General features: G+C 36.7%; 1 pseudogene; it reads right to left on the reverse strand.

The window, feature by feature from the left end:
• Nucleotides 1-8,547: 8,547 nt before the first annotated feature.
• LOC147904631 (amino acid transporter AVT1B-like) lies at nucleotides 8,548-11,720 on the reverse strand (annotated as a pseudogene).
• Between the last annotated feature and the right edge of the window lie 697 nt (nucleotides 11,721-12,417).

Consider the following 12,417-nt stretch of genomic DNA (forward strand, 5'->3'; position numbering starts at 1 on the left):
GCAACAAAGTCTCTTTTACCGAGGATCCCTTTGTCGATGAGTCAACAAATGCATTGGGACGGAAAGGAGAAACAAGCTGAGGGTAAAAAAGATTTGGATGTACTAGAGAGGACAAGTGTTGAGGAACCAATTCAACCACCACAGGAAGAGAAGCAGAGTAAGAAATAGAAAAGATGAAAGGAAAACGGGTAGAGGAAGAGAGGGCCAAGGTCAATGAAGAGAACATGGAAGATAGTTCAGAAGAAGAGGAGTTTGTCCCTAACATGCAGGATTAAGTAGAACATGTTGCCATCTGACATGAGGAACAACCCTTCACCCTAGTGAAGGAAAAAGAACAATTCAGCTTGAAAGAATATTAAATAGATCCAACTTAGATAACCCAACTAAGAAGAGTCTAGCAGAAAGGGAAAAGAGACGGTTGTCTAGAGGATTTGCTCTGTCTCCTCAAATGGGCCTGGTTAACTTCAAGAAGTTGAGGAATAAAAGTTCTACCCAATGATGAGTCAAACCCAAAAAAAAATTTATTGTCTTTCAGTAAATGTTTAGGGGTTATCCAGTGACTTAAAGCCCCTAGTTTCCAAGAGATGGCTGAGGTCAAATAAGCTCTCCCTTGACTTGTTAGCTCTCCAAGAAGTCAAAGTAGGAGGAGCAAAGCTATTTTGGCATTTAAAGCGGATTGATGACAAGAGATTGTGGTTCACAACAACTAACCATGATGAAAGGAGAGGCGGTGTCGCCTTAGGGGTAGCAAATCATCTGGCCCAAGGAGTGGGGAGAGTAATCTCGATTTTTGGCAATTACGGGGTGCGGGTGGATTTTGTTCACACAAACCTCTCGTGCCAAATTTTTTTGATTTATGTTCCTAACTCGGCTAAGGACAGAGCACTTCTTTGGGAAAGCATTCGCTTGTCAGACAATGCTCTCCTACCAGAAGATTTCAACATGGTCGAGAGTAGGATCGACAAATAGGAGGGGATAGGCAATGTGATAAGACGGCATGAATTGAATTCTTGGACATGCTTCAAAGAGAGGGCAGAGTTGGTTGACATATCAACACGCTTCTTGTGTTTGGATGGGCATGATACTTTGCATAGGCCTTAATGTAAGTCCTTCCAAAGTATCATACCCTTGGAACATCATTTACATGATTGGACACACATATTTCCTTGTTTTTTAATTGAAACCCTAAGCTATCAAATTGAAAAAAAAATCAAAATGTGAAATTATTATTTTTTGGAAAAACATGCACAAAACTTCAAAATCTGTAAACGTTTTTGGAAAAACCTCATTTTTGCTAATATTTGGGGGGGAAATAAAAATATCTAGAAAACCCTCATTTTGAGATATAAAATTGAAAATATCCTTCAAAAGTGAATTTATGTATTTTGGAAAGAAATTTATTAGAAAATCAAAGTAGAAACGTTTTCTTAAAAACCCTCATTTTTTGCTATTACTTCTCGCCTTCTCTAAAACAACATATGGTGTATGCCATATGTTATATTAATTTCAATTTAAAATGTAAAGATTTTGATTTCTTTTCTTAGAATTAGAACAATTTAAATGAAGGTGTGGCTTGAGCCACATCTTCAAAGGAATCATCCATAATTAATCTAATTAGAGTAATAAACCTAATTAATTAGATTATCTACTTAAGTAATCTAATTAATGAATTACTTAGATTAAACTAATTAATTAATTAATTGATCTAATAAATCTAGTTAATTAATCTAATTAAATAAATAAATTGATCCATACTATGAATCTAATTATCAATTTCTTAGATTAACATAATTAATTAATTAATTACTCTAATTAGTGTAGTTCAATAATCTAATTAAATTAACTAAATCAAACTAATCTAATTAATAAATTTATTAATTTATCTTAATTAATTAGTTAACCTGACCACATTAAACAAATCAGGCTATTTAAATCAAACTAATCTACCTAATTAAATTAAATTTAAGTAATTACATTTTAACTAAATAAGTTAATTCAAACAATTTAACTAAGAAAATTAATTAAAATAATTAAGTAATCTAATTAATGAAATTAAAATAATTAATCAATTAATTAGATTAGTTTACATAATGTAATTAAATAGTTAACCTAAGCATAGTATAATTCATCTAACTAACTAATTCCTAATTAAATTCAATTTACTTTATTGGGTTTTAATCAAATACATTAATTTAGCAAACTAAACCAATTAATCAAAATAATTTGTCTAATTGAACCGATTAACTAATCTAATTACTAATTTACAAATCTAAGGGATTAACTAATCAAAACAATTCATCTGATTAATCTAACTAATCTATGAATCTATGAATCTTATTAATTAATTAATTAACATAATCATAGTTTAATTGTGTTTTAAAAGTAATGAATTTAACCAATTAAGAAATTTAATATAATTAATCTAAATAGACTCATTAGATTACTCTAATTAATTTAAATTTATTGACTTTAATTAATCATTTTGCTTAGTTTGGTATCCTTTCTCTAAATGAGCTACATGTAAAAAAAAAAGAAGATGTGGCGTACGCCATATGTTTCACATTACCTTCATTTTGATTTGGGAGTCGGGTCTCCATGGGCGACAAAGCCTTCGGGCAATGAAGCGAGCTGCAAGGGTGGAGGGCTCTGCAATTTCTGACATTGTGTTGTCATCTTTTCATGAGCCACATAGCGTTCATGTGACAAATCAAGTTTTTGCAAGGGCGAAGACTTCATCCCATGGAGCAAATTAGGGTCCCAAGTTGCCTTCAAAGCGTTTTAAGTCTAGCCGTGAACATCGCACTGCTGATATAATGAAACGACTTAGAAGGGGGAGAGCTTCAACCCATGCAACTAAGCATTCAAGTCATTACAATCTTTTAAAGTCCATTCAAGCCATGTGCGAGGATAATAAGGATGCATGTGCCATGAACACACGATATTTGGCCTCTTTATGGGGAGAAATCCATTCATATAGTGGTGCAATAATAGCGCAGGGCATGGGAGAATTCCCTGGAACTCTCATTGTAAGGATTTCTCAAATTGAGAATAGCGTTAAGGACTCTAATCAATGGATGCAGCAAATTTTGGGGAGAGGTGGAGAAGGGGCAGTTGTATGTGAGAATGGGTGTAGAGTACAAGTTAATAAGCTGAAAGAACAAGTTCAGCTACTGTCCACTGAGGTGTCAATGTTCAAAGTTGGTTTAAATAGGCTAACTGCTTTGATGACCAGGATGAGCCGTAAACTAGAGCACGTTGCAACCCGTGACAATTAAGAGACTCCTGAGACTTTGATGTCACTTTTTGTACTGGAACCCCAAATGCTTCTATGGGAATCCTGTAGTTGGGTTGCCCTTATGTTATTTGGCAAGACAAGTTTTTTGCAAATGATTATATTTACTTTCATTTGACATATATATGGCAATGGAAGCTAATTTAATTCAATATTTCAATTGCCTATTGTTCCTTCCCATTTTCGTTTTATTTCAGATATACCCAAATATTTGTAATTTTTTGCATCATGTATTCGCATAAATGCTGATGCAATGCTTATACTTTTTTATTTGAAAATACTTGAAGTCCAAAAGTTTATTGAAGAAGAAGAATTCACATGATGCATTACATCTATTTAAATTTAAATTTCTAAAATGATGTTTCTTCATGTGTGTAGTAGCAAGCAAGAATGGAGAATCTATACATTTGGAACAAGAAGGCATGGAGAATTCACAGTATTGACCCAAGGCAACCTACGTGATCCATTCCAATGTGTTGTACATGAGATTATAAGAACTTACAAGTTGAATGTGAGATTCCAAATAGCATAGCAGTCTTTCTTAGGACTTAGTCGAGGATTCAAAGACCCTATTATTGGTGTATTAGAGTTGAAGAAGAAGAGAAATAGGCTATGAAGCCTCTTTGTAATACAATTTAAAATGCAAACACCTATTTCTAATAATATTCTTCTATCTAAAGCAAAAAAATTTCATGTATCTATGGCCAAATGGTGAATCTTTTGTTATGTCTATTTTAATTATATGTTGTTTTTAATATTGCATCTTTTTTTATATCAGCTTGCACACAAAAGTCATATCACATTTTGATGTAACTTACAAGTCAATAAAATGTTGTTTGCCAAGTTTGGCCATTCCAATACATATGTAGAAGGGATTTGACCATGGCACCACATTGATTAGATGCAGTGTTTAAAAACCTTGCACACAAAAGTTATATCACATTTTGATGTAACTTATAAGTCAATAAAATGTTGTTTGCCAAGTTTGGCCATTCCAATACATATGTAGAAGGGATTTGACCATGGCACCACATTGATTAGATGGAGTGTTTAAAAACCAAAATTTGAGATTTTCCTACATCACCTTGTAAAGGATTAATGCATTTCATGATTTTCTACGAAGAAGTATAGATTTTGAAGGGGTAGATGAAGAAATTTGACAACTTTGGCCATTTCAATGTCAACTTTTAGTAAATTTGGGAGGAATTTGATCGCGGCGGAGAAGGCAAAGTTGGTCAGGACATCATGGGGTGTCCAAAAATGCCAAAACTCACCATGGCCCGAATTTGGCCATTTGGACACCCTCCAAATGGCCAAATTCATGCTGTTGTGGGTTTTTGCATTTTTGGACACCCCATGACATCCCGACCAACTTTGTCTTTAGTGCCGCGGTCAAATTCCTTCAACATTTGCCAAAAATGGACATTCGAATGGCCCAAATTGTCAAATTCCTTCATCTACCTAATTGAAATCCATGTGTATTTATAGATGCATCAACTTCAACATAAATAAACATGGAAAAGAAAATATTTACAAAGTAACTTAGCAAATGATGATTGGTCAATATGACAACTTATGTGCCTTGTAGCACAACTCTGGTAAGACCGTTAGGCAATATATTCTCTATATAATTTCTTGCGCTTTGGAGGAACCTTGTAGGTTGGCTATATCAATGTAATTTTTAATTTAATCCATAGGACTTTGATCTTCCACTACATCACCTTGTAAAATTTCAAATTCTTTGTTTATCTTGCCTTTGGAGCCACCTTTTAGGTTGGCTATGTCAATGAAATATTTGATTTCATATCACTAAATCACCTTGAAATAATTTGATGCGTTACATGAGAAAATATATATTTTGAAGAGGAGTCTAAAATTTTCATTTTCTATGTTTTCTTAGTCATGGAGGTTTGCTATGTCCATGTATCTTTTATTTTAATTTTTAGGTTGGCTACTATATCACCTTGTAAAGGATTGATGCACTTCATGATTTCCTATGAAGAAATATAGATTTTGAAGAGATAGATGAAGGAGTTTGACAACTTCGGCCATTTTGGTGACCATTTTTGGCAAATGTAGGAGGAATTTGACCACGGCGCAGAAGGCAAAGTTGGTCAGGACATCATGGGGTGTCCAAAAATGCACAAACCCTCTAGATGGCCAAATTTGTGCCGTGGCGGGTTTTTGCATTTTTGGACACCCCATGATGTCCTGACCAACTTTGCCTTCTGCGCCGTGGTCAAATTCCTCCTATATTTGCAAAAAATGGTCACCAAAATTACCAAACTTAGTCGAGAGTATTATTTTGACTTGGAATATTCATAATATTTTCCTAAATTAATTTTATAAAAATATATATACAAGTAATAGAACTTAATTGCATGGAATATGAAGAGAATAGTAAAATAGCTATAACTTTTGTGCTACAACTCCGATTGTAAATATTTTTAGTTCAAAATCGAGAGCATGAGTAGCTCTATGATATTTGACTGGAAAAATAGGGTCTATGTTCAAAAATATTTTCCCTGAATGTTCAAATTCAATGTAGAAGACCTTCAAAAATTAGTCACAAGTTGAGGGGGTCATAAATTTGTAATTACTTTGGATACAAATGAAGGAAAAGGGACAAGTTTGCATCTAAAAGGTTCACCTCTCTACACAACAAACTTGGAGGTGGCGTAGTCAATACTATACAATTCAAAGCAACATTACCTTATATTGAATTAACAACACATTCAAAATTCCAACCATGACTCAATCAAAATTATTGCTTATGACATGGTGTATCTTGCAAAAAAGAGAATGTGATAAAATTTACATTTTTGTATTATAATCTCCATTAAAATACAAGACTCTTCATAGCCTGTACCTCCTCTTTGCTACCTCTAATACATAGAGAAAAGAGGCTTTTGAAATCCCCAAGTAAGATCCTAATACTAATAACATTAAGGCTCTCCTCTCACGGTAGCTAGGCACAAAGCTTTTTACACCATTGCCAATGGGATAAATGCAATAGGGAAAGCCATGTGATGTGGATCATAATGATCAAGCTGTCAATACTTTGATGCACTTCAGTAGTTAAGTAGGCCATTCTACAAATTGGATGTGGAAGAACACAACGTATCCTCCTGCTCGGCTAATATAGTGCACCAATGAGAGATCTCAAATGCCTCCTGCATCAATTCAACAACCATTACATTAGCAAACCTAACAAATCACATTACATTAAAAGACCATAAAATATAAATCAATACATAGGATGCTTACCATCATGGCATTGTCTCCTTTAATGATGCAAGTAAGGCAAATAGGTATAAACTGTAAGCTTTAGACATGAAAACTTTAGGCATGAAAACTTTATACATATTACTTGAAAACTTAAGACACAAAACCACACAATTAAACCATCAAAATAAAATTCATCAATGCTTTTAATGTCCTTCAAGTCATGAAGAAAACCTATGCAAATTCCAAAATGCCCAACCTACAATTTATGGACAGCTTGTACTAGTTAAACGCATTGTTTGATGTTGCACGAGGGATAAAATGGACATTTTCATGCATTTCTCTAGATTCTTGCCTGCTATTTCACCATTTCAAGTAAAGTTGAAGGACTATATATTTCATTTTCCATGACTAAAAGGTATTCCTGCACATAACTTACAGACAGTCCATTGTTACTTATATCAAAGATTCCACTACTTCCCACTCCTATGTTAAAATAGGATCTTGTAAAGAAGATAGGCAAGGAAGGTACATAGTCTAAGAAATACATCCTTCCTCTTAGGAAGCTTATGTGGACCCTTGGCAAAACCTTCCATGACTATCTAGTTAGTCAAACTATAAGTTCAAGTCATCCAATGCATTTTTCATATTCTAGAACACACTAGAGCTTACAATATTGTCAACTTCTATCACTTTCTTCCTGACCATGCCTCTAGAATACACTAGAGCTCACAATATTGCCATCTTTGGCCACTTTGGTCACTTTATTCTTGACCATGCCTCTACAACACACTAGAGCTCACAATATTGCCAGCTTGTGTCACTTTCTTCCTGACCATGCCTCCAGAACACACTAGAGCTCACAGCATTACCACCTTGTGTCACTGTGTTCTAGACCATGCCTGTTGGAAAAACAATAGCTGTAGGAGAGGAAAGAGCAGTTGTATCCTATATGACAAGGAAAAGAGAGGGAAAGGTTTTGTAGGAGAGCAAAGAGTTGCTATAGCAGAAGGAAAAGTACCTATAGGAGGGAAAAGAGCACCTGTACCAGAAACAAAAGCGCCTATAGACGGGAAAGAGAACCTGTAGGATATGGTGGCTAAGCAAGAGACCATAAAGCAAGAGAGGGCAGATCAAGAGAGGAAAGAGAAGACGGAGGTAGAGCATGAGGGGATAGAGCAAGAGGAGGCATAGAAACAGTGAGAAGAGCAGGAGAGAGAAGACCAACTGTAGGAGGTGCTGCAACCCAAATTTTGAAAAATGGAGGGAGAGAGCAGCTAGACAAGAGCAAAGGAGAAGAGACAGAGGGGGTAGGCCTACAGTAGGCTAGAGGACAAAAGAAATTCATCCAAAAGGTCCCACAATGGAGGGAGACGGAAGTTGGACCAGAGCAGAGGAGCAGAGAAAGGGGGCAGACCTACAGTAGGCTAGAGGACAAAAGAAATTTGTCCAAAAGGTCCCACAATGGAGGGAGAGGGCGGTTGGACCAGAGCAGAGGAGCAAGGAAAGAGGGCAGACTTGCAGTAGGCTACAAGACAAAAGAAATTCGTCCAAAAGGTCCCATAATGGAGGGAGAGGGCAGTTGGACCAGAGCAAAGGAGCGAGAAAAAGGGGGCAGACTTGCAATACACCTAAGGAGAAGAGAAATTCGCCCACAAGGGCCCACAAAGACATAAAGAGATTTGGGGATGATCTGGGATGAGTGCACATGGGAGGGTGGTCAAGCATGGATTAAGGGGGGGGAGGATGATTTGGGTGGTCCCCAATGTAAGAGGAATAGCCAATAGGGGATCTTTGCATGCCTGCCATCCCTCCACCTCCACATAGCATTGCCCCACACAAAGGAGCACTCTCATTGGTACACCTCAAATCCTTCTCTAATCCCTTGAAATTAGGAAACACTAATTGGAGGCTCTTTTGAGACCCCATTTCTCCCCTAATGATGTGGAAGGAAAATGTTAAGGGGAAATATAAGTGTGTTGCATAGAAAATTGTTTGGCCAATAGTATGGTGTTTGTGCCATGATCAATTTAGGAATTTAGACTACTAGAAATTCCTTTGACGGAAGAATACATGCCTGCTAGCACTCCAAGTATACCAATGCTTATAATCATTGTGCACAAAATGATCTGCACCAATAAAATGCAACAAATCATGTGAAATTGTTGAATCTATATGTTTATTGTTATTAATCCCATGGAATATTAAAGATATCCTTATGCCATCATAGCTACAATAACACAACCATAAACTTTTGAAGGACATTATACTATTAAGCACAATTTTCACACATGTTAACATAGGGAAGGTAAGTGCCACCAATAGTAACCATGCAATATGGTAATATCATCACTAGTAAGATTTTTAATAGTTAAATCATCATATAAACATACGACTTCATGTCACACATCCATGTGAGCAATCAGATGCCAATACTTTTGCAATCTAGGTATTGAAAGAGAAATTTGTTTGTGAGATATGTATGTAAAGTTAAACTTGAATTAAAAGTGCAAATGAATGTAAAGTTGACATGTATGTAGAGTTGAACTTGAATTAAAAGTGCAAATGAAAATTAAAAAAATATAAGCATTGATAAGTTGAAATAGAATGAAGCACCTACCTCAACTCTACTAGCTCTCCCTTTGTAAATTGCCAAGAAGCATGCACAAGGAAACATCACATTCTGCACATAAAGCAAGAGTGAAAACAAGTAAAGTAGGAAACACTTTTAGACTTCAAACATTTAATGGGATAGTTTACTAACCACCAACATGCTGAGGACAGATCCAATGAAGGACATCATGTAACCTACATAATCAAAAAATAAAATCCAACAAAAACCATAATATTATATGCATATGTAGAGTAAAGCTCATATCTATGAATCCTTATTTACACGACATCAAAAGAGTAGATCCTTTAATCCAACATTGCATTTAATCAACCTAAAAAAGATTTCTCTAGTCCAAAGTGTCATTGTTACACTACAACATAGCTAAGAAAGCTCCTTTGATAGGACAAGTAGCTCAACATATGTATAATCCTTATAGTAGATGTTCAATGTTCATATAGGACTACATCTCTAACTATGTAAGCAAGCAATAATTGATGAGGTAGTAAAGTCTTGCAAGGTTTCCCTCCTATGAATGCACTAGAAGTAGGACATACTATAATGTTAACTAAGTCATCTAGTACCCAAATTATTTATGAATCGTTGTACTATGTAGAAAGAGCCTTTATTTATATATATATATTAATAGAATTACATTAAGTAATGAATAATGTACATACCAAAAAATGGCACCAAGGTTGCAACACAAACAGTGGAGATGATAAGAAGTATTCGTATTGCCATTGTTGGAACCGATTTTGTGCATGGTCCAAACTTGCTCATAGGTAGTAGCTCCTCTATCCCGAAAGAACAGGAGATATTATCAAAGCAAATGTGAGATATGTGTTAAGGAACCAAGGTTTTAAACAAAATAAAGATTTGAATAAGACAAACACTACAACTAAAGTACGTTAAAACATGTCGGAGGTGGATTGATGAAAGGATATTTAGTGATTTTCCAAATCTTTTTCCAGTGGCATTGAGCAGGATATGAAAGGTTAGGTTGGTGACCTCTTGACTGCTGTTGAGGGAGCTCTGATGGACTCTCTATAGTAGTTCGATTGGCAGAATCACTTAGTTACACAAGACATGCGGATGTTTGCAACTGAATTCGACCACTTCGCGTGCATTGGAGCTCCATTCAGCCTTCTGCTTGTTGACAGAAAATCCTGGGGGATGATGAGGATTTCTTCTAACGAGGCTCGGACAGGATTTTCTGTCAACAAGCAGAAGGCTAAGGCTGCTTGTTGACAGAAAATCCTGGGGGATGATGAGGATTTCTTCTAACGAGGCTCGGACAGGATTTTTTGTCAACAAGCAGAAGGCTGAATGGAGCTCTGATGCATGCGAAGTGGTCGAATTCAGTTGCAAACATCTGCATGGCTGACGGCTCATCCTCCTTTACAAATCGATTTAAATTGGCAGGTGGTAAAGTCTCGTTAGAAGAAATCCTCATCATCCCCCAAGATTTTCTGTTAACAAGCAGAAGGCTGAATGGAGCTCCGATGCACGCGAAGTGGTCGAATTCAGTTGCAAACATCCGCATGTCTTGTGTAACTGAGTGATTCTGCCAACCGAACTGGTGTAGAGAGTCCATTAGAGCTCCCTCAGTAGCAGTCAAGAGGTCACTAACCTGACCTTTCATATCCTGCTCAACGCCACTAGAAAAAGATTTGCCACTACAACTCCCAACACCTTTGGCTCATTGTAGGCTCAAAAAGATTTGGCACATAGAAAGGATATTTAGTGAATGGATTGATGACCTGCAAGGGAGCAAACATGGAAAGAGGTTCCTTGGCACATGAGAAACGAGAAAATATTCTTAACATAAATACGCATTTCGCATTGCCATACTTTGCCATGCTTACCGTGGCAAAGAGGGCTACTTGTGATGCAAAGAACTCCGTTGGCAAATTTAAAGTGATTTGTGAAAGTGTTCCCTCTCCAAACATGGTGAATCCAATGGTTGCCATTGCCGCATAAAATACAGTGCACAAAACAAAGTTGCAAGGGTGAAGGAGCGTACCATCAGCGTTTTGAAAGGTGAATGCACACTTGAGAACACAATATTGCTCCAATTGGGCCCAAACTATTTACCTCACTATCAAGACTGTTGTATATCTACTTTTGTCTTTCATGGAAGCATATATGTTAGGAAAAACTGCATGCCCAGCGTAGCAAAAACCATAAACTCCTATTGCCAATGGAAGCTGTGTCCAATTAGTCAAAGGGCCTGTTTGTTTGAAGCCCACCCCATCCACAGCTCCAACCCACACAACCAATATCAACACTACAGTGGTTACCAGAATGCCTGTAGCTGCAAGAGCATGCTTTCTTAGTTAGATCCAATCAGGCTAATTCATGTTTCCATTTTACATCCCCGAGCAGTACTTGTTACATACCTGACAGATAAGATAGCCAAGTAGGGTCTAGGAGCAGTATAGGCATTACTACTGCTGCCGCCAAGATAGCAAAGAATGCAGTGGAACTTATGTGAAATGTACCCCAGTCGATATGAACAGAGGGAAACTGATTCGAGAGGTTGTCTCCCTCCAATTTGAGATAGGGCCCAAGGTTGAGGTGGAAGGACATGATCATGTGCCACCCTTCCACATAAGAGGACCCATAGGTGTGTTGTACATAATCCATGGTAGTAATATTATAAAATGTTAAGGTGGCATGGTTCCTCCATGTGTTACCCCTCCACTTAGGCAGTCCCATGCCTGTATTTAGAGAGACATGGCCCAAAGACCATGGGAGAAGTAATATAAAATAGGTGGGGATGGAAATTATATTGGATTATTCCCTCCTTGTAGGAGAGGCCCATGTGGGGGGGTGTAGATAGTCTAAGAATGCAAGTTAAATATGTTTAGAGAGAAGAAGAAGAGATGATAGACACACCAAATAGACTCCCAAAGACTGATTCATATTGATCACTAGTTACATATATAGACCTAGTTCAAGTTAGGGCAAGCTATATATAGCTCTAACACCCCCACTCAAACAAAGGTCTCTAGCTACGGATGAAAAAACCCTTGGGAAGCACAAGGGAAAAACCCGAGCTCCTATATACAAGTATACAAGTTGATCATTTGTACAATTATTTACAAGTATGTAATGCAGATGTGCATTTATATACAAAAGTTCACCCATAGGTGTGATAATCTTGGAAGAGAGAAGCTGCAAGAACTCCAAGTTTTGATCGTAGCATTGTGAAGCATGCCTCACTAAGTTCTTTAGTGAGAATATCTGCAATCATTTGAAAAGTGGGACAATGTTCAATCATTAT

This window comes from Dipteris shenzhenensis, chromosome 2 (genome assembly GCF_047967505.1).
Source record: "Dipteris shenzhenensis isolate YYH24624 ecotype China chromosome 2, Dip_SZ_1.0, whole genome shotgun sequence".
Classification (NCBI taxonomy): domain Eukaryota; kingdom Viridiplantae; phylum Streptophyta; class Polypodiopsida; order Gleicheniales; family Dipteridaceae; genus Dipteris; species Dipteris shenzhenensis.